At 57.5% G+C, this 22,455-nt stretch overlaps 1 long non-coding RNA gene across 6 annotated transcripts; it reads right to left on the reverse strand.

The window, feature by feature from the left end:
- Positions 1 to 993: 993 nt before the first annotated feature.
- On the reverse strand, positions 994 to 17,286 carry LOC105076042 (uncharacterized). 6 transcript variants are annotated; one of them, XR_012499192.1, is made up of 4 exons: positions 17,117 to 17,286; positions 14,730 to 14,819; positions 4,556 to 7,404; positions 994 to 2,903 (listed from the first exon to the last, which is right to left on the reverse strand). It is a non-coding gene; the product is annotated as an uncharacterized LOC105076042 (long non-coding RNA). The 6 variants fall into 6 exon arrangements; XR_012499190.1 differs by lacking the exon at positions 14,730 to 14,819 and adding an exon at positions 14,870 to 14,950 and having other exon boundaries at positions 17,117 to 17,285; XR_012499191.1 differs by lacking the exon at positions 14,730 to 14,819 and having other exon boundaries at positions 4,556 to 6,042; positions 6,690 to 7,404; positions 17,117 to 17,282.
- Positions 17,287 to 22,455: the final 5,169 nt, after the last annotated feature.

The following is a 22,455-nucleotide window of genomic DNA, read 5'->3' on the forward strand; positions in this document are numbered from 1 at the left end:
AAAGGGCTGAGCGATGACGTCTGGTGACAACGGCCCCCAGGGGACGGTGCTGTCTGTAGAAGCACAGATTCATTCATTCAACTTAAAAAGTAGAATTTATGTTTTTGTTCTACCTCATAGAAGAAGGTCGTATGGTCAGGTGCTAACATGTTATGAAACATTAAAAATTATGGAAGAGAAACTTGATACCGCTGAACAGCATGCTTAAAAATGGCTAAGATGGCCATTTTAATGTTGTGTGTATTTTGCCACAGTTTAAACTTTATGGAAGAGAAACTTAAAACTGAGAACCTCCTATTCAGTACGAAAACCTAACCCAAAGTAGGTGAGCTGGGCTTCCAGTTAGTCTGTTTTTGGAAACAGCTGGTGTTCGCATTCTGAGAGATCTCTGACGTCTGGAAAGACCTCCTCTGATATTAGCCTTTCATTCATGCAGATGTGAGGGGAGAACTTCCCCATTATTGGGGGGAAGCCCTCAAAGGTGAAACACCCCAAATGCAGATTCTCAGCCCGAGGTGTTAAAGGCTGCATTTCCCAGTCTCAACAGCAGGGACGGGGTGAGGTGGGAGGCGGAGGGACACCTGGTTCGGAGGAAGGAGCACCTTCCTGGCCAAGCGAGGATGCAGTCGGCCTGCCCCTCACCCTGTCATCATCCTCTATGAAGCCCACGGAACGTGGGGGACACAAGGAGGGCTCTGTCACTCTCGGAGAGGGACAGGACCCAAAGAGCGGGCCAGTAGACACTGTGACCAGCTGGCCAGGGGCCACTGGCGGGAAAGCCAACGTGGCAGCCTTGCCGGAGGTCACCAGGGTGAGAGGGATGGGATGGGGAGGCCCTCACTGCCCAGAGTCCCGACAGGCCTGGGAGAAGCTGTGCCTCCAGCTAGCACACAGGTGCTCTGACGGTGTCCCTGGGACACCCAGGATGAGTGACCCCTGTGGTAAGTGGAAAACGGGGGTCCTCTGCCACCAGTAGCTTTTGATGTCACTGTCTCTACAAACCAAGGAGAACCTTTATTACTTGATTTTAGTAGCAAAATCCTTTAGTCCAGCTTAAGGAACAGAGTTTTCTGGAAACTTTGTTTAAGAACCGTTGCTCTGTTCCAACCACCCTCTTCGACCTCCACTCACAGACCAGCTCTGTTTCACAGATGAAGAAAGATAGGGTCAGAGAGACAGGGAAGTTCACGGGCGGACCGGGTCCTGCAAGGCTATTCTGGTTCCCAATGTTGTTCTTTCATCCCGTGTAACACTTCCTCCTGGGAAAAGGAGGGCGCCTGAGAGCAAAGGAAGGAGCCCGGCCCTCCCCACAAGCCCCTCCTGACCCTTACCTGGACCACCCCCACCCCTGCCTCTCCTTCTGCGTGCAGGTGGTGCCAAGGAGGGCCAGCACACGGGCCCGAGCACTCACTGGAGGCCAGCAGCTGGTCGGCCCTGCCCCTCGCCAAGGGGGCAGAGAGACAAAGAACACCAATGGAGAACTTCAAAGTTCACCACCGAGATGCTGGAAGATTTTGCCTTTGAATCTGACAAGTCTTTAAAAACGGGATAATGCCTAATTAGACATTACTTTATGTCATTCTAATTAAGATGACCTCATGTCGTAATTACAGACCCGCTCCTCCATTACTGAGGACTAATCAGGACGCTGGGATGTACTCTCCACCTGCCACACTGGATGCCCCAGGCCTCACGCTGGCACCTTCACCTCAGTCGCCTCTTGAAGGAAACCAGAGCCAAGGGCGTCCAGCGGGCGTCTCAGTCGATGAGCTGTTGCCGCGTGGACCCCGTGTGCCAAGAAGGGGGGTCATTTAAAACCAGATCTTTCATCGTTGCCGTGTGCTAGTCCCCTCACTCTCTGTCAGTGTAGGGACTGCCCCCAGTGTGCAAAATGCACACACACACACACACTTATAAGGGCAGTTTTCTGACATGAACCCCCGGGTCCAGTCTAGACCCGCACACACAGCAGGCTGTGTCTCTCACCCCTGCTCCCCTCCAGGGCCAGCCGGACGCCCGGCGCATCCTGGGTTCCCTGTGGATGTCTGTTCAGCCGTGACCACCTGAAGGGCGCCGACCTCTGCTCAGGTGTGTCGTGTCTGAACCACCTGTGACTCAGCTTCAAAGGGAGCTTCTCTCCTGAGCTTCCTGGCCGGGCAGACTGCGTCCCTTCCCTTCCAGCCGGAAACTCCCCGTGGGTCGGCAGCCCGCAGGCGCAGCTTGGAGGCGCACCTGGTAACAAAGGGGCCCCTTCCCCCGGCGACGACAATCCCTCCCACAGTTTGGGGCCGGCGGGCAGCACACTACAGTTTACACACTGTTTCGTGTCTCCTGGCACTGACTGCTCGCTTTGGGATGCGGTGCCGTCATTGACCCTGAATAATCACGGAGTAAAGAGAGGTCATTAGTATTTAGCCCTGCCAGAGGGAAGCCCTTGGGGGGCCCCGATCTTCTCTGCAGCGGGGCTGGTACTTGTCAGCTGGAGAGCAGGACTTAATTAGACGCATCAGCTCGTCGGCTCCAAGGTGACGTCCGCGGGACGGCCACGTGCCGAGTGGCTCAGGCAGGGGCAGCCGCCCCGGGGCGGGCAGGAGGGTGGGCTTCCATTTCCCCATACCCGTCCTGGGGCCTGCGGTACCACGATCAAGTTCAGTGCCAGGCAGTGCCCAGGCCGTCCCCGCTCGTTCTTTCCCCTCCCTCGGAGTCAGCCACAAGGTCACCCTGAGCAGACGGTAATGAGCCGGCGGGAAGGGACCGCGGGGGCCAGTCCTCCGCGGTGCTGAAGCCCTACCCACGGAGGGAGCAGCCGCCACCAGCCCTGGGAGACGACACGCAGGTCAACGCTGGGACAAACGGTGACTGTTCTTCGGATAATTTGGAGTGAATATTTACGGCAAGCACATCTGAAACAAAAACCATAAAAAATTTTAGATGAATTTATTCAACACAAGAACAACATCCAAGTTGCCTCAAAGTGAAAAGGAAAGAGAAAGTATTTTCCCCGCTCAAGATGCAGGCGGAGCATCGCAGGTCGTGAGGAAGGGTCCCCTTGGGGCTCCGGCCTCTCCTCGACACCGGGCTGAATCTGGGCTGATGGGCCTCTGAGTGAAAGGACTTCTCCATCGGGCTCCTCACTGTCCCTCGTTTGCAGGAAAGAGAGGTCTGCTCCCACAGGGACCCCTCCCCCAGGGCAGACCGGCAGGCACACCCTCGGGGTCTCACACAGACCCCGGCAGCTGGGGAGGGCAGGTGAGTGTGCGAGCAGGGAACACAGGAATCCCACTGAGAGAGGTGGAGAGACACAGAGAGACAGAGGGAGAGGAAAGGGCTGACAGACAGAAAGAATGGGCTGAAAAGAAGAGAGGCACAGACAGACAGAGGGAGGAAAGGGAGGATGGAGAGAAGGAGGGAGAGGGAGAGACGGAGGGAGGGAGGGAGTGGAGGGGGCCTATTTCCTCCTGTCCTGGCTGCGCTGACCCTGCTCCTCTGGGGAAACTGCCCTCCGTGGTGCCTTCTGCATCTCCAGGGGACACGGCCAGCAGGTCAGGCCCAGCAGCTGACAGAAGAGAGCTCTATTTCTGGTGAAGAGGGACTGGAAAGGGGTGTAAGCTCTTAGCCACCGAGCAGGGCAGGTGGAAGTCTGTCGCCGGGGAGAGGGTCACCATGACCATGGCCTCAGACCATCTCCTCTGGGAACTGGCTGCGTGGGCCATTGCATAATCACTTCACCCTGAAAGAGGTCTCCAAGGAGTGCCCCGGATGTCTTGCAGGAGGAATCCCCCCCTGGACATCCACCCACTGTCCCTCCCAGCCGTTAATCACAGCTCAGGGTGGCTGTAGGAAGGGCAGCTGGAGGCAGAGACAGTTTCCAAGAGGTGCTCGGGCTGGGGCCTCACATTCCCTTTTTTCAATTTGAAAGAGAAAGGGGGAAAGTTGGCTCTCCATCCCCACCCCGACCCACCCCTACACCAGCCATGCCATGCGGGGTCCCCCTGGCCGAGGGCACCCTGGCAGCCCCTGAGCTCCCTGAATGGACGGGCTGCACCCCAGAGTTGTATCAGCCCAGCCCAGCTACCTCAGACCCCAGCCTTGTCCAAAGCCCAGCCCCACTTGGTGGGGTGGTGGGGGGAGGATTAAACTGTCAACAGGCTGAAAATAATAGCGATAAAAATAAGAAAATAAAGTAAAATAAAACATTTCCATCACCCCCCCCCAAAAAAAACAATCAATAGGCTGGAGTCACAGAGGCAGGGCCCAGCTGGGGTCGGGACAGGGAGGGGTCCCTAGAGCTAGGCAGGAGCAGCGGGCGCCTTGCTAGATGCTGAGAGTCAGCACCTGGCTTTGGTGCCAGAGGCCAGTCCGCACCAGGGAAGGGCCGACAGCCAACACAGGGAGGCAGGTCCGGGCGCCGGGGCGTGAGCAGCCACCGAGGCTCCATGTAAAGCCGATGGAACAGAGCCTGGCACAAATGCTCAGCAAACCGCCAGAAGCTGGGGAGACAGCCCGGACCAGGTTCTCCCTCACGGGCCTCAGTGGGAACCAACCCTGCAGACACCTTGATCTGGGACTGCAGCCTCCCAAGCGGGGATACCGTGCGTCTGTGCGGTGTCAGCCCAGTCGGGGACGTTCTGTTACGGCAGCCTGAGCAGACCAATGCAGCCGCCCCGGAGCTCTGACGGTGCCTGTGTCTCAGGTGAGGAAACTGGGGTCTGGAGATGAAGAACCTGGCTGAGATCCAGGCCCCGGGCAGAGCAGAGCCGGGCGCCGTCCTGCCCCTGGGGTGCATCTCAGCATGCCGCTGACCCTGTGAACTTTGGCATGTCACTTGTCTCTTGACCTCCCTGAGGAGGAGACGTCCAGTCCAGACCGGCTTGGAAACGCAGTTGACCCCTGACCACGGTCACCCCTGTGGAAGGAGCTGAGTCAGGGTCACTGTGTGCTCCTGGGGGGAGGGGGAGGCAGAGGCCACGGCCTCCGGCTCCATCTCAGCAGGAGAATCAGGAACCAGAGCCCCAGCTGGCAGAGCCCTGTGAGATTTCTTAAACTTCTGCCACTTCCCCACTGTTTTCCCTTTTGTAACCAACCTCCTCCCTGCATGGTGTGAATTAACCCCCCAGAGCGGCAAAGGCTGGTCTCCAGAGTCAGCAGAGGCCGGAGCTGGAGGATCGCTCCATCCCCCACGAGGCCAGGCCAGCCCAGGTGGAGGCTGCAAGCAAGACGTCCTCTGCTGAGGGACTTGGGGCGCGAGGGGCGCCCAGGCTTGAAGCCACTGCCGCCAGAAATTCCCTGCACCACAGCACCCTCTGAGCAGGGGCTGGATCAACTGAGGGGGGTCCATGAAACCTCTCCCCAGGGCCTGGGGCAGCTGGACATCCAGTCCCATGTGTTCAGCAAGGGTCCGCCCGTGTGAGCTGCCGTCAGAGGAGGAGATCTCAGACAGCGGGTGCTGCTTCACTGGTCACTCTCGCCCCAGGATCTCCCACTGTTTCCTTTTCTCATCCTGTTCCCTGAGAATCTTCTCATCCTGGTCACAGGGCGAGTGAGATCAGGAGACAGGGTAAGCCGTCCCCTGTGCCCTGGGCTCCAGTTCAACCCAGGCCAGGTGGGCTGGGAAGGTGCAGGAGGAGGTGGGAAGGCACAGGGAGAGAGGAGCAGAGCACCTCCCCGTGTCTGGGCAGAGCACCTGCTGTGCACACGTGTGTGTAATGGGGCGGGAACACTCACACAGTATTTCTGAACTAAAAGCACATATTTTTAGATACATTAATCCCTGTAAGTCCACAAGGTAGACACTGCTATTTTAATATACAGATGGGGAGACTGGGGTTTAGACTGGCCCGGTGGCTGGGCTGGAACTCAAACCTGTGGGACTCCGGGGTGATGCCCTCAGATGTCATGGAATCCATCCTTCAGAACAGATCACGGCTACAAAGCATCCCCCGCCCAGCTCTCAGAGCTTGCGCCCAACCCCTGCTGGCAAAATCCTCTCCCGTACCTCTAATCCAGCCCTTCAAGCTGCAGTCGGGGCCTGTTTCCTGAGTTCTGTCCAGAGCAGAAGAGAGAGAAGCACTCAGGTTCCTGCAGACGTAACACTCATCCCACCGGCTCACCATCCCCCAAACTTCCCCCTCCACCTGCTTTAATTTCTCAGTCTTTCCTACTTTCTGGGGGCAGGAGGCTGGGGGTGGGAGGTATGTGGGGGCACAGAGCTCTGTGTAGAAGTTGGTGGCATCTTTGGGGTGTTTGGACCCAGACCCAGCACCGCCAGCCCTCACCTGCTCACCAAGCCTCCCTTTCTCACCACTTCTGCAGTTCCCCATGGCCAACATGGACTTGGAGCCTTGGCCAGCAGCCCTCTTCACCCACCCTGGGGTCTTCTGCAAAACCCGATGAGGTTCCTGTCCTCTCAGTCCTGGGTGCTGTGACACTGTCGGGTGGGCCTGAGCCCTGAGAGGTCCCTCTGAACCCTCTGTGTGTGGCCACCACTTGGAGGCCCTGATCCACCCAATTTGGGATTCAGGGATCCAGACAAACACCCTCTGTTTTCTGGGGCAGAGGGTGTGAGGGCACGCAGAGCCGAGCAGCGGTCTAAGGGAGCTGGATGTGGGTGACATCCATCGCTTCCCCGCAACCTGCACGCTTGTCACTCCCCGGGAAGATTAGATTAGGAGAAATCCAACTCCAGATACCTGATGTCTCGCCCTCTTCTGTCTGTGCCCGCCGTGCCGGTGAGAGCAACTTGGCTGGCTTTTCTGCAAGTGTAGAAACAAGCAGGCCAGCCTCTTCTGTTGCCGGCGCCCTCCCGTCTCCACACCATGAACTCTTCCTCCGGCCCCTTCGGCTTTCCAACAAGGCGGCCCAGGCCCGACTCCAGCTCAGCCTCCTGGGCCCTGCCGTGGGCTGGTCATTGTCGCTGCCCCTGGGTTTTCTGGGCAGGCGCACAGTCCCATGCGTCTCTCCCACTTCTTTGCCTCCGGATGGAAAGGCTCCCCACGGCAACACGAGTCCCCAGCCCCGGTCCTGACCTCTGCTTCCCAGAACTAGTAACTTGACAGGATTGGAATGATGGATGCTTCATGTCCTGTTTGCATTTCACACAGTTGGAAGAAATTAATAAAGAAAGGGTCTTTTAACAGACGAGAGCAAAGCGGCGTCTTTGGCTGGGGTCTGAAGGCCAAGCCTGGGCCTCTGGGAAAAATGTGACGTCTGGGTTCCCCAGGGGCCTCCTGCCTGTCAGCACCTCAGGAGCAGAGTCTGGACTGAAGCCTGAGAGAAGCCTCAGCCATTCTCCCCGATGGGTCCAAGGCCAAACGTCCCCAACGAAGTTTCCATTTCAATCCGAGTTCCAGGTGCGCCAGGTTGGGATTCGCTTCATGAGCTGAGGATCCCCAGTGGGGGTTCAGGCTGCGGAGGATCAGGAACTCAAAGGTCTGGCTGTGCTGGCCCCTGCCCACGTGGGTGCCAGCCTGCCCACACCCCCCACCTGTCCCTCTCTCTGACATAAGGCCACCTGTCCTTCCACTCCAATCCCAGCCTGGGGTGACAAGACCCAACTCAGGCAGAGGCTGACCTCTTCCAAGGGGGTCTCATCTTTTCCCTGGTTCCCGGGGGTAAAAGGGTAAGAGATAGAAGAGGCGTTGAATTGTTGGGGGGTGGGTATTAATTGAGGGTTCCTCCAGCCAGGATTCTGTGACCCTCCAGGAAAACACAGGAAGAGAAAACGGCAGTCACCACCGTGCCATCTCTTGCTGGCCGGCCGCTTCCCACAGCCCGGCGCTCCCTGGCTGCCTCTAATGAGAAGAAGAATCCAAAATCTTGGAGCCAAGAGAAGACTGCATCAATGTGGGCTAGAAAAGCCCACCCTGACAAGTACTCCACTCTTTTCATCCTGTGCTTTTGTTTGTCGGGTCTTCTGCCCCAAAATCTATTGCAATGGAATACCTGGAAAAATGGAAAATTCTCGAAAGACATTATAGCCGTGTTCCCTCTAAACACATGTTCTCGCCTCTCTCTCTCATTCTGTCCATCTGTCTGTCTGTCTTGCTCTGCCATTCCTTCCCACCTCCCTACCCTGCTCTCCCCTGATTCTTCCTCCTAGTATATCCTTTCCTCTCTGTCTGTCTCTCCTCTTTTTTGTGTCTCTCCTTCTCTGCCTGGAGGGGCCTCGCTTTTGTGGCCTCTCTCCCCAGATGAATGTCTCAACATCTTCAAATATTAACTTCATTAATTTGGGAAGGATTTATCAGTGTAGAGGTTAATTGTCTTTCCCTGACATGTTTTTACCAAATACATCTGGGTGACAAAATTAATTTCCTCATTAGCTATTTTTAAAAGTGGAACAAGCTGGGGGGAAATCAGTGCACAGAGACTTTGCAGCGTGAGCTGTTCTGGCCTCCAGGCTCTGCCCCGGCCCCTCTCCCAGTGGTGCTCACCCACCACCAGGAGCCAGAGAGCACCGAGGTCAGGGGGTCAGAGATCCAAGAGCCCCTGGAGGGAGGGAGGGCCTGGGGGGAGACCTGAGGTCTGAGTTCTGGGGTGCAGTTCCAGGGAGCCCACACCAGGGAGAGGCCTGGGCCCAGCAGCCGGGACTCAGGACCCAAGCAGCCACTCAGGGCCCTTTCCCTCCCCGTGGGGGAGAGCTGCCTCCAAGCCAGACGCTCAAGTCAGTGCTCTTTTGAGCAGAATAAGAGCAGCAGATAGAGACAGAGATGTATCAAAGGAGCCCCAGCTCCAAGACCAGCCCCCAAGCCCAGGAAGTCAGACCACATTGCCTGGAGGCACCGCGGGGTCTGTGCCCTGCGTCAGGGCCCGAGCAGCCGGCCCCCGTGTGCTTGCAGCCCTGATGCCCCAGCGCAAAGCGGCCCCAGGCCCTGCACTGAGGGGCGGCCCGGGGGATGGGCGGGGCGCCAGCCCACTCAGGTGCCCGGCCTGGCATTCGGAGACTCAGAGTCGGGATGTCTGGACCATCTAATGGAAGGTCGCTGCGAGGGGAGGCTGGTGACATCAAGCAGCTGAGTACCACAGGACGCTGGACCAGTCACTCAGCATCCGGGGCCTCAGCTTCCAGGCTGTGAAGGAAACAGCTCCCCCAACTCACCCCCCAGCTCTCACTGCCTTAACTCTGGAACCTGAGGCTCCAGCTCAGGGGCCCAGGACCCTCCACAGCTGCCCTGGCCCCTCTCACCCTCCGTAAGTAACCTCCCTCTGCTCCAGAGTTACCCTTCCTGTCACTCTCGCTGATTGCCCAGGACGGAGGCAACCAGGACTGGAGACCTGACAAGACTCAAGAGTCCAGAACTTTCTCGAGCCAAGCCTGTTCCCCACCCGACTTCTTCCAGGCTTTTTCCAGCAGGTCCTTTTCTAGCAGAGAAGAAAGCAGGCACCCAGGAGCCAGCTGCTGCCGCAGGCCAAGGCCAGGCCAACCCCGAAGCCCCTTCCTTCGGCCCAGCCCCAGCCTCAGTGGGGGCCCAGGCTCCGTGTTATCTGCCCTTCCTTTCTAGGAAACAAGGAGCCTGGGATGTGGTGCTGATACAAATCCTGAATTTCCTGTTTCTTTAAACTGAGACATAACTCGCGCGCACATACACACACACACACACACACACACACACACACACACACACACCCCGGCGACGCTCACCAATGGCCACTCCTGCCCGAGCCGTGTGTCCTGCTGCAGCAACTTCAGGAACAGGAAAAACCAGACCTAGGGAGCTATCTGAATGTCACAAGCTGTCAGCCTGGGACAGGAATAGGATGGGCTGCCGGCCCCTCCCCTCCCTGGCTTTATCTCCTGTTCAGCTAGGCCTCCCCTTTCTCACGGCCTCCTTGCCTTCCTGAAGGCACAGCTCAGCCCAGACATAAGGATCCTTGGCATCAGATCACCTTCGGGCCCTTCCTTATGCTTGCTGCTGGGGCAGACTTGCGCTGAAATGTCAGGGAGCGCCGGCCCCTCCCCAGCACCCTCCCACCTTCCCGAGAACAACCCTGGGCATCAGCACCAGGTGATCACACACAGCCCGGGGCCCTTGGACCACATTCAGACTGGTTTTTGCTGACCGCTTCCCAGCGGTCCTTCTCACCCAGCTCCAATCTGACTGAAACCAGAATAGGCATCTCCACCTGTCTTCTGCCTCCTGACAGCTGTCCCTCCCTGCTTCCCACCTTCCTGACCCAGGGATTTCCTGGAACAGGAATTCCAGACTTTCTTTTGAGGGGTAGGAGTCTGCCAGCAAAGCGGGACAAGGCAGGTTCAATTCGCTCCTGCTCTCCTAAAGCCGGAAGCACTCCAGCCAGCCTGTCTGGGAGGGGTGGACAGGAGTGAGCCTTGGAGCGCCCCACCCCCTGATTCTGAGCCTCAGGATGACAGAATACAAGGTCAGGGAAGGCTTCCCGGTGGGGACAATCACAAAGCTGGGTTCTGACGGATGAAGAGGAGTTTGCTGAGCTGATCCGAGGGGAAGGGCGCGCAGAGAGGAAACAGCATTGGCAGAGTCACTGGGACTTGAAAAGGACCTGGCTTGACTGAGGAACTGGGAGCTGTCGTGTGCAGCTGGCAGGTCTACATCAGAAAATCAGGGAGGGCGGGCAGGAGGGTAACAGGAGCCTTGAATGTTTCTGCACAGAGGTCTTAGGGGGAGTTAAACAGGACAGTGGCAGAAACCAACTGTGGGTCAGAAAGGGCACTTGGGAGGTGGTGCAGAGGCCGGCTGGAGCTGTGAGAGCCACAGGGATGCTTTACCTGGAAACCAGGAGCGCTCCTTCTAATGGGATCACCTCCTCTTAGAACCTGAGTGGAGGCAGCACCAGATAGATTCTCAGGGAGGAATCGGGAAGGTCTGGTTCCCAGGGCCCAGCAGGGAGGCCAGGTTCCTGACCAGCCAAGTGGTTTGCCTGTGAGCTTTTGTGGAACCAGAAAAGTTAGATCTTGCCCCACTTTAGAGATGGGGAAACCGAGATAGAGGGAGGCTTCGTATCACAGTAAGGCAGCGCCCGCGCCGGGAATAGCACCCTACGCCCCCTGGACTCCCACACGGGGCCGCACGCCTCTGATGTGGGTGCAGCTGCCGCACGCGTTTTCCTGCGATGCACCTGGCCTGCCCACGTCGCCTCCAAATGTGGGCGTCGGGGTGCTTCGAGGTGCCCCACCCGAAACGCCGTCCCCCTCCTTCCGAGGCCAGCAGGTAGAGATTGCTCAGGAAGAAGAGCCTAAGGCCAGAGAGGAAGCTTCCCGGGGAGCTGAGGCTGGCTCTGCCTGGCTCAGCAGAGCCACGGTGAGGACCTTGGTTTACTCCAGCCCGCCCTCATCTCCTGTCTCATCATGCGACATCTGTCAAACGCCTGCTCTCCCGCCAGAGAGGCACTCTGAAGACAGACGTGTGTGGAGTGCCTGGCGGTCATGGGTAGGACGGATGAATCACATCTGTGTAGCGGCTGCCTTGAGATGGGAGGGATTCTGGAGAGCTCCTCCAGAACACCCCGGGGACAGTGGTGGCTCCGGGGCTTACCTCCCCATGACCCACTCCTCCCCTCTCTCCCCAGGTTTTCCGTCTTTGAGAAGAACCAACCCTGGTCAGCTGTCTCCTGGGCATGGCCCGGAGCCACCCCTGCCAGGGTGTGAAGAAAGCAGGCCACTGGCCGGGAACCTCCAGAACTCATCCTGTCCGAGGGCAGCGGGTTGGTCAGCTGCCGCGAGAAGCACGAGCTTCGGAAGTCAAGGTCTCCTTGTATTCTGGGCCTTGGGACTGTTTCAGAGGGAAAAAAATCAACTGTTGTTCTGCAATTTTGTTCTCAGTCCAAAGGCACGTTGCTTTGGAAAGTGGACAGATTCTGCATTTGGCTGATTTTAGGATCCAAAAATATGATGATGGAGGAAGGGGAGAGCTTTTGAGGATTTAACATATTTTCTCAGACACATTTTAAACTTGATTACAGCCTGAAATATTATCGGTCCGTGTGTCTTATGCTCAACAAAGAGCCTCTACTGGCCTAAATGGACAAGGCATTTCTAGGAGTGATTACAGTGTTCTGTTCGTGTCACCTACGGCCAAAAAACCTCAGTGGCTCCCCACTGCCCTCAGATGCCATCATCTTCATGAAGATGAGTGAGGCCTGTGCTAAGCACTTGGCAAGCATTAACTCACTTGAGTTTCAACACAATCAGAAAGGAAATATCATTCAGCCCATTACACAGATGAGAAAGCTGAGGTTGAGAGGACTTGTCTGAGCCTGCTACACTACACAGCCTCAGAGCTGGGATAAACCCCAAACCATCTGAGGCTATCACCCAACTTTCTCTCTCCCATACGTCTAATTCCCACCCTGATGAAATAGTACAGGTGTCCCCGACCGTTCCCGCCAGCACCCCCGCGGGCACCCCACCCATATCTGTCTAGGGAGCTCCTCCAGATTAGACGGCATCCTTGTTGCTGACTTCCTCTGCTTCCTCCAGACTGGGACCCCTGAAGACAAGGATTTGGGCTCTGGGTGCCAGGTGGTCCCTTGCTGTGTCCAGCACAGAGCCTGGTACCACGGGGTGGGCAGTAAATACACGTGGAGTAAATCATTCCATCCTGCGCTGGAGCACCGTGTGCCTTCGTCTCAACCCGGATCTGTCAATAACATCCATGAAATCTCCCAGCGAGGTCTGTGACTTCTTACCCTTGGTGGTGAGACAAGACCTCCTGGAGAGCCAGCTAAAACCCAGACTGACAGCTGGGACCCCCGTCCAGAAAGTCGGCTCAGCAGGCCGGGAGGGGCCAGAAGTTCTGCACATCTCGCAGGCTCCTGGGTGCTGCCCGTCCCGGCCTCACCCTGCAGAGAGGCTGCTCTCTAAACTCGAGTCTGTGCTTCAGAAGTGACACTCGAGCTGATGAAAGACACTTAGCCAAATGCTCACCAACATCGTGGACAAATTCAAAACTCTGGCCCACAGCATAAAGGAAAAAATGAAGGGACACATTCTCAGTTTTCTATTTGAAAGAGTCCTTTGCTACAGTGGGGGATTTTCCTCTGCATCTTCCGAAACGCCAGGAAATAAAATTTTCAGTGTGACTACCATGTCCTCATCCGGACCACGGCAAGCTCACTGTGGTTACACCTCAGAGAGAGCCCGGGGCTCCCCGTGAGAGGGGCAACGCTCAGCTTAGAGTTACGTTCTGACTTCTCAAAACAGGGGCCCATCTCCCTCGGCGCTGGTGCATTCAGAAAAAAGCCCCTGCCAGCACACACGCCCAGGCCGCGCACGCATCCACGCACACAGACACCATCAGCCTTCAGGCGGCGATGAGCGTGCGGGCGCTTTCTGTGTCTCAGTCACAGGGGCTCACGGGGGAGGCCCGGGGGACAGGGGAGGTGCCGTCCCTCCGCGCGCCGGGGGAGAGCCGGTGAATCACGCAGCCCGGTCCTTTCCCAGTTACCAGAGCTATCGGCGCTGACTAAAAACCCAGTAGCAGCTGGCAGGAAACGGGTAGGAGCACTGACCACAGATCAACTGTAGGCCTCCGAGGAGTGGCAGCAGGCAGGCGCAGGGGCAGGAAGTCGAGCTGTCAGGCCTCAGCCCCACGCCTGCTCGCGGGGCACTCCCAGGCCGCCCAGGGCTGCGCTCACCAGATAGGTCTGGGGGTACGGCTGTGAGGTCTCGGCCCACAGCCCCGGAGGGAGAGGAGAGGCCGGGAGGCAGCCAGCAGCCTCACGGAAGGCCCTGGCTGGGAGCTCCAGGTCCTTCCACGAGCAGCAGCAGAGGCAACGTTTCTCACCATCCGGCCTGTGATGAAGTAACAGCCGGCTGGGGCCACCCCGTGGGGATCAAGTCAGCTGCTGCCCATGCATTTCTTAACCAGGGTTCCGGCAGCCAAAGGGCCAGCTCCCAGGAGGAGAGGGCGCCCAGGCCCACTGAGAACGCGCAGCAGGGAAGCACTGCTTTTCAGACACACCCACCCAAAGCTCTCAGATAAATCCTCTTGCTGCTTCTCAGCCAATTCGAAGGACATACCCTCTGAAGTGCATAACGAGAGAGAAAGCAATAGTCCAGCAGTGTCTTTCCCCTACATCACCCCATTCAATGCTTTCAGACATCCCAGGAGGCAGGTCAGATTACCCCCATTTTACAGATGAGCAAATAGGGGGGATTTGTACACCTCACCCTGGGTCACAAGATTATAAGGGATAGAGCCCAGATTCAAGGTCTGACTGCAGTCTCTGTGCTGTACATCGAGGTAAATGGCACAGGGAGCCCTTAGGTGCGGGAAGGGACAGAAAGGGAGGGGAGGTGGGCAGAGGTGAGCGCTGAGGGGCCGCGTTCAGTGTTTCGTAATATCCTCCCATGGCCCGGGGTGGACACCGGCCCACGCAGCCCAGTGAGAGGAGACCCAGCCTCTTTGCACCCCAAAATCGATGCAGAGTTTTTCTGGGGACAGCCAGAGAAGGTGACTGCTGGCCGCCCACTTCTCTGTGACAAGCTTCAGCGTCTGCTCTTGAACCCATGAACTGCATCTCAGCCTCTGAGGGAAAAGGGGCTCCTCTGAGAAGCGCCGAGTCGGGCTTTCCCAGGCCTTCTTCTGGCTCTCTCTGCAGGCGCACCCCTGCGAGGGGTGGGGGTCCCCTTCCTGTCTCTGAGAAGCAGCGCGGTGCACCTGCCCCTGGGGCGTGAGCGGCCCCCTCTGCTGGCACCGGACCAGGGCCACCTCTTGGGGTAGCAAGACGGGAGTTCAGCTGGGCGACTGACTCACCCTTGTTCCTGGAACTGTCTGAAGGCGGGAGAGGATGCTGTGGGTAGGTTCTAACTGTATCATCTGGGCTGGGGCCGGTAGCAGATGGTCCTTATAAAAAAAAAATACTTCCATGTGGGCTTAAAATAGCACGCACTCACCATCAGCTGAATGGGGAAATGTAGGAGCCCGGCGGTCACGTGGGGGTGGGCGCTGCAGGCTGCAGGTTGGGACCTGGGGGCCTGGAAGGCAGAAAGGGGAAGCCTTGGCCCCCCCCATCCACCCAGCCCAGTAGCGTCTGGGGTGGCAGTAGCGTCTGCGGCCCCATGATGGTCCTGAGCCCGTGTGACCCACGAGCCCCCCTCCATACACGCAGCGGGGCTGCAGGAGCCAGGCCGGGGACCTCGGAGTCCGCCCGGAGTAAATCTCAGATCTGCCACTCACTTCCCCTTCCTGCAGCTCAGCCCCCTTATCTCTAAAACGGAGTGAACACGGCAGGTTCTCTGGGAGGACGGAGGGTCTGCGGGAGCTCCGTGCGGGGAGGTGCTCTGTGATCGGCCTCACAGCTCAGGGTCTCGCCCTGAGGCAGGAGGCAGCCCTCTGCCTTTGCCCTCTTTTCTTTTCTGAAAACCGTGCTACGTTTTGGCAAGTAGAAGCAAGGGCTCTGAGGGTCTGGGTCACGCCCTCTGGGCCGATGCTCTGGGCTCCAGGAGGGAAAGGCAAGGACAGGAAAGGCCCCCGGGTGGGCGGTGACAGGTGGAGGGAGGCAGCTCGCCCAGACCTGCTGCATGAGTGCAGCCTGGCTCCAGACAGCAGCACTGGGCCATGAGGGCTCCCCAGGGGGAGCTGCCTCCCTCCTGACGCCCTAGAGCTCAGCAAACGGGGTCTCGCGGACTCAGAGGTAGATCTCCCGGCCACAGGGTGGGTGTGGGCAGGCCCCTCTGAGGGAGCCAGGAGGCCCTGGGCCACTCTATCTGGGATGGAGGGCTTCTCCCGGGTTCACCTCTGTGTCCTCTGGGATGAGCAGTTTGTGTGCTGGTAAATGTGTAACGACTGGCTCTGCAAGGGACTGAAAATAGCTCCAATTTGTGCGAGCTTTCAGGGTATAAATACTCCCACCCTGCGGTGTGATCACGGAGCGTGGGGTCGGGAAGATGCTGCAGGGTCCCCTCCATGAACCCTAGCACATGACTGGTGAGGGACAGACCAGGGCGAGAATGCTGAAGACAACTCTTCAGTTAGACTCTGTGGCTAACTGTTCACCTGATTAGCTTGGTTAAATCCTGACTCTGCTTACTCGCTGTGTGGCCTTGGGCAAGTTGCATACCCACTCTGGGCCTCAGCTGGGAAGTAAGGACCGTCACAGCACCACCCTCCTCATCAGGGTGACTGTCACGTGGCAAGAATCCCTGTGTGAGGGCGACTGTGTTAGGTGTGGAGCAGAGGGCACACACGCGACTCTCCCAGCGCTCTGTGAGGGGCATGGAGAACCTCGCCCCCCCCCCACAATTAGGCAAAGGCTCGCCTCCCCACAACCCCACGTCCTCCTGCTTCCCCTCTTCCCCTCACACACTTCTTCAAAGTGCCGGCGCCTGCTCCGTTTCCTTTCCCCCCGCCCACCGGCCCACCCCCAGCCGCCTCCTCAGCTGTGGCCGACGTCACCAGTGACCTCATTTTCTAAATCCAAGACACGGTTCTCAGTCACCCTCTTACTCAACTTCCCAGCCCAGGAGGCCCTGCTGACCATTGAACTTGGCTTCTGTGGCAGTTCCCTCTCCTGCTGTCCCTCCCTCCTGCTCCTCTTTCTCCCTTGGCCTGAGTCGTCTCCCTCTACCTGGCCGTGACCTTCAGGGCGCTTCAAGTCTTCGATGGAGACATGTCTCCCCTCCTAAACCCTTGCCGGGGAGCCTGCCCCCACCAGTGGCCTCTGTCTCCCGTACCAACTTCTCCCAAGCCCTCCCTCCACCACAAGGGCACCTCTGCCCCCAGCGGGGTGCAGCCAAAGTCTTCGCAAGCGCCTCTCGGCCATTTCAGAGGCATCTCAGGTTTACCTGGTTCAAAACGGAGCTAACAGTCCCTCCCAGAACTGTTCTGATTCCAGCGTCTGTGACTTACCAAGTGGCCGCTGTCACCTGGCTGTCATTGCCACCGTCCTGACTCTTGCCCCGGATCTAATCTACCCCCAGACCTGTTTCCCTCCTGGCATCTGGAGAGGCTGTCCCCTTGGTCTTCTCTCTTCACCCACACCCCCCGTGCAAGCCAGCACCACCCTGCAGCGCAGCACCATCTAACCGGGCTCTCCCCAGCCTTGCCTCCAGTCCATCCCCCATGTCCCTCCAGGGTGACCTTTCCAAGCCTCAGGTGCCGTCAGGTCCCCTTCGTGCAGGAAACTCACACCAGAATCTCACCTGTCTTCTTAGGACCGGAGTGACTAGCCTCAGCCAACTTCTCCCTCTCTCTCCCCTTTCTCTGACTCCACGCCTCACCCTGCACTCACCCCTTCAACCCAGTGCCCCATTCATGCCCTTGATTTCAGCCCAGTCACTGCTTTTTCAGGAAGCCTTCCTCACGCCCCCTCCGCCCCACCCCGGAGAGGGCCTGTGTTGTTCCCCCTCCGAGCTTCCTGTACTGTTCTCTTCATAGCAGTTAGTATGGTTTGTAATTATTCACTTACTTGTGTGGTTAATTGATTAACATTTAGCTCTCCCACTGAGCTAGTTATTCCCAAAGGGGGAGTTGACCAGGGTAATGCTTTACCCTGGGGTATTGTCTGTGAACCGCAGGAGGGCTGAGCCCCTCCTGCTAAAGGTCCATGCCACTCCCAGCCATTGTGACACCATCAAAAGTACTGTGCCTTTCCACTCACCCTGGGAGGCTGGACCGCCCCAGCTCCTGCCCTGGACGGTAGGACCGGCAGGGCCAGGAATCCTGGGTTAGGTTTGTCCCACCCCGGGTGCCTTGCAGGGCCCTGCGGGACCCAACGGATGCTCCGAAAGCACATGTGGATGAGGGAGTGGCAGCTCCTGCCTGGAGGTTTCTGAACGAGCTGTTCTGATCACCTTGGCAGGAGCTGACAAGGGTTTGCAGTTGGGTCCAGGAAGTCGTCTTGCTTGTGGCGGACAGAGAGCCTCAGCACCTGAGGTCACTGCTCAGGGTGCAGCCACCCCCTCCTCCCTCCTTCCACAGCTGCTCAGGGCACCAAGTGGCAAGGTGGGCCCTCAGCTGACCGTGTGCTAGGGGGAGCCGTGGTTCCCTCTCTGCTTGCCAGGGTCTCTGCTTTCTCCCCGCCTGCCGCCAGCCTTCTTCTCAGGCCTGCCCGTGAGCCGAATGCAGGGAAGACACCAGCTGGAAAGCAGAAGCCTCCACCTGCCATCATCCGAACTCCAAACACTTGGCCCAGATTCGGTGACCTTTCCCCAGGTCAGCCAGAATTAACAAGGGGCCTCATTTATTGAAAAACATTCATCAAGCACTCCCTTCGCACCTCGGGCCCACCCAGCATGGAGCTGCCTGGACCGCTGCATCCCTGCTCCCTTGGCCTCGTGCATGCAGCGGTGGCCGAGCACCTGTCCTGTGTCTGCTCGCCTCATCCGGTTTAACTGGATGGTTTCAAACCTGTTCTGCGCTGGAACAGGGCTAGGCCACGGTCACACAGCACGCGGCAACTCCACACGTGCCTGACCTCACGAGCTCACAGCTGATCCCGTTCCCCTCTGCCCACTTCGCTTAATCCTTGCTCTGTGTCATGCACTCTGCTGAGTCTTTCTGGGGACCCTTCAGAGCTGGGAAGAGTTCACAGATCTGAGACCATCCAGGATCAAGCCAGAGGGTTTTAAATGGAGAACGAGGGTGTGGAGTGCAGACAAGATGCTATAAAAACCCCAAGAGGAGAGGTCAGCGTGGGTGGGGCAGCACAACAGAAACTGTAGACGGATTAGCGTCAGGTTGGGCCTTAAAGGATAGACTCATAATAATAATGGTGATGCCTAGTACTCACTCAGCACTGACACTGTCCGAATCCACTTTTAGGGACTCTCTCACTTAATCTCACACTTACCCTCTGACATAGGTGTTATTCTTACTCCCATTTTGCAGATGAAGGAACTGAGGCACGTAGAATTGAATAACTTGCTTCAGTTTGTACAGCTTATAAAGCAGAGCCAGGATGTGAACACACGCAGTCTGGCTTTGGGGACAACCTCTTAGACCCCATTAAGGGGGTTCAGGTGTAATCGTCATCTCTCCCTGTGGAACACAGGTCCCCAGATTTGGCAACCTAACCCCACATATGTTTTATTGCCCCAGAGCCATCAGTCAGGAATCTGGGAGCGGCTTAGCCGGCTCCTCTGGCTCCTGGCCTCTCAATCGAGGTGACAGCTTGTGGTCGCCTCAGGCTCAGCAAGGGGAGGGTTTGGCTCCAAGCTCACTCACGTGGCTCTTGCCGGCCTCAGGTCTTCACCGGCTGTTGGCTGGAGGCCTCGCCTCCTTGCCTCTGCACAAGGCAGCTCCCAGAGTGGCAGCCAGCTTCCCTAAGAGCAGGAGAGGGCAGGGCAGAGGCCCCGCGAGAGTGCAGCCTCATCACAGGAGAGAGATCTCGTGCCTGTGGCCGGTGTCTGTTCCTGAGACGCGAGTCACCAGGCTCAGCCCACATCCCAGGGACGCGTATCATTACGAGAGGCCATGGACACCAGAGGTGGGGGCCGCTGGGCCTCGCGGAGGAGACAGGCGTCCCCAGACAACATGGGGTGTAAGCTCATTATCTTTTCGTTTGATTCCCACCCCAGGAATCCTAATTGTGTTTTCTTAAGTCATAATAGCTTCAAAGTGAGCTAAAACTTGACTCCCAGACTGAGAGAATTCTTCCTCCTGGTCTTCCCAGAAGCTAAGTGCCAAACGAGATGAGCACTTCTGGGCCGTCGTCTGCACACGCAGCTATGTAAAGAAACACAAGTGTATTTGTATTTCACTGGCGTCAGGCTGAAAACTTGGCACCGCCGTCCACTCTTCCCACCCCCTCGCCATACGACTTCAGTCCGTCCCTTACGCCTCGCAAGGGCTTATTTTTTCATCTTTTCCCGTCCCTCCCTGCTGCCCACAGTGAAGAGATGCTGCTATGGTTCCAGGGTCAGAGTGTCCCCCTTCTGTCATTTCCAGGCGTCTCTATCAATGTCACCTCCCAAGGATCCCTATGCACACAGGACAGGCCACCTCTCTAAGACCATCCGCGGCTCCCTGCATTCAAAGAGCAAGGCCCTAACTCGAGTCTGGTCCCCGAGACCCCCTGTCTCACAGCTCGAACCTGCTCCCCACACAGCCCCTTCCCTCCAGCTACACTAACCTGTGCACCTTGTGCACCTGTTATGGCGCCCCCGCTCATATGTCCTAAGCCTCCAGTACTTTCCCTGTTCCTCTTCACCAGTACTTTCTCTGTTCCTCTTCACTTCCTCAAAACCTACTCACCCTTCAAGGTCAAGTTCACGCCCCACTCTCTCCATGAACCTCTCCAAGGCGACTCCGAACTTGGCAGGAGGCAGCGTGCGCTTGACAGGGTCAACCGGATATCAGTACTCACCACGGCAGGCCAAATGCTCCACCGGAGCCGTCTGTGCTCCCTCCCTACACCTCCTGTCCGCCCTCTTCCTCACTACCTGTTCACTCCGTCTGGTCATCCCGGACGCAAACTCCCAGCTCACCTGGGCGATGGTTCCCAGTGTCCTCCCATCCGAGCACCTGCTCCCAGACAGCCCCACACCTAGAGGGCAGCTTTCTCCCCCACACACCGCCCACTCCTGGGCTGCTCCTGACCGAGGCCGTGCTCTCTCCTGGCAGGGCCGTGCCCAGTTCATCTCTGAGTCCAGAGCGGAGCTGAGACAGGGGTAAACACCGTAACGAAAGATGAGGAAGGTGGAAACTGCTCACGGAGAGGACTCCCCTCTGAAAAAGACACTAAAGGTGTTGTACTCTATCTCTTTAGTGCTCAGAAGCACAAAGCTATCTTTCGACTTAAAATCTAAGACTATAAACTCAGTATTGTATTGACTGGGGCAGGGAGTGGGAAGAAGGTATGGGGGTTTGGGGGAGCTGGAGACAATCACCCACAGCAACTGCTTTAGATGACACAGTCCCAGAGCCCACGGAGACACATATCCAACGCCCCACTTTTCAGCACCGCGAGGTCAGACGGCGACGCTGCAAACGCAGGTGGGGCAGAGGCAGACGTGAGCCGGACCCGGGGTGATCACAGGAGCATCAAACCCAACCTCCTAGGGTCAGCCTGGCCCCTAAGTCCTCCTGTGATGCCTCCCGTCCCCGGGCCCTGCTAGATGACCCCCGCATTACTCACTGCACACTTACTCTCCAACCGTATATTCTGCTGTTCTCGTCCCGCACATTGCTGAGAAGTAAATACGGGTGCCCACATCGTACGCATGCCAAAGAGGAGACATGCTCAGCGATCTCTGAGCCACCCCAGACGGGGAAGAGGGGGCGGGCTAGGTCATTTACACAAAAGGTGGAAGAGAGATGGGGTGAAACCTGCCTTCCTCCCGGCACAGCCGCCGGCAGCCAGGGGCCCTGCGGGAGGCCTGGGCCCTGGTCCCCACTAAGGCCGGCTTTTCTGAAAGACACCTCATCTCAGACTTTTTGGTCGGAGGACCACTTTATACCCTTAAAAATTAATGAGTATCTGTCCCTGTGGGTGGTCTTTGAAGACATTCACTGTAAGAAATTACAACTGAGAAAAATTTTTTGAATGTTTATTGCTTTGTATCAAAAATAACAACTATAAATTCCTTCCATATTGGCACCAGTTTTAAGAAAAGTAACATATTTTCCAAAACAAAACTAACGGTGAGGAGGGTGGCAGCAGTTTCTCGTTTTCCCGGGCTCCTGAACGTCTGAATGTACAGAAGACAGCTGGCTCCTCGCGTCTGCTTCTGCGCGCAGCCTGCGCCCTGTGGCTTTGGCAGAGGTGCGCGGGGGAGCTCAGCCTCCGGTAAACACGGAGCTGGCGGGGAGAGGACAGCTCTGCGAGAGGCTTTTCAGATAACGGTGGGTAGGTACTCTTTGATATTGAACCAAAAACCCAAGTAGTGGTTTCTTAAAGGTGAGCTGCTGTGTGGAATCTGAAACCATAGCAATTCATTTTTTCAAACTCTGTTACCTAGAAGTCCACTAGTGATCAGGCCCTTGGAATCGTTTTGTTTTGTCTGAGGCACCGCAGAAGGGCGAGGTGGGGCAGGCCATCGGTTTGAACCAGGTTGCCGGCGTTGGGACCCCGGCTCTCCTACTTGCTCACTGTGTGAGTACGGCGAGGTGTTAGTCCCTCTGTGCCTCAGTTTCCTCGGCTGTGGAATGGGTCAATAATAGTAACATCTTCCTGGCAGTACTACTGTGAGGACCAAGTGAGCCCCAACAGTGAGGCTCCCATTAGGGGCAGTTCTTGTTACTCTGGGCTCTGCTCGTCCAAACATGAGCACCCCAGCCTCGCACTTTGTGGGAAAGCCTCTGGGACCGGCTGGCTCTCCCGGGGCCAGGCAGCACGTGGCCCCCATCTCAGGTGACAGCACGGCCAGGATCTGGAAAAGGTAAGCAGCAGGCAGCCACTCCTGGCTCTCCCCGTCCTCTCAGTGAGGGCCGACAAGTGTGGACAGAGAGGAGCCCCTTTGGTCTGGAAAACTGAGGGGTCTGGGAGATGTGGGGCCGAGGGGGCGCCCAGGACCATGTGTCTCCTCTACAGTTGTCCCAG

This window comes from Camelus bactrianus, chromosome 15 (genome assembly GCF_048773025.1).
Source record: "Camelus bactrianus isolate YW-2024 breed Bactrian camel chromosome 15, ASM4877302v1, whole genome shotgun sequence".
NCBI classification, from domain to species: domain Eukaryota; kingdom Metazoa; phylum Chordata; class Mammalia; order Artiodactyla; family Camelidae; genus Camelus; species Camelus bactrianus.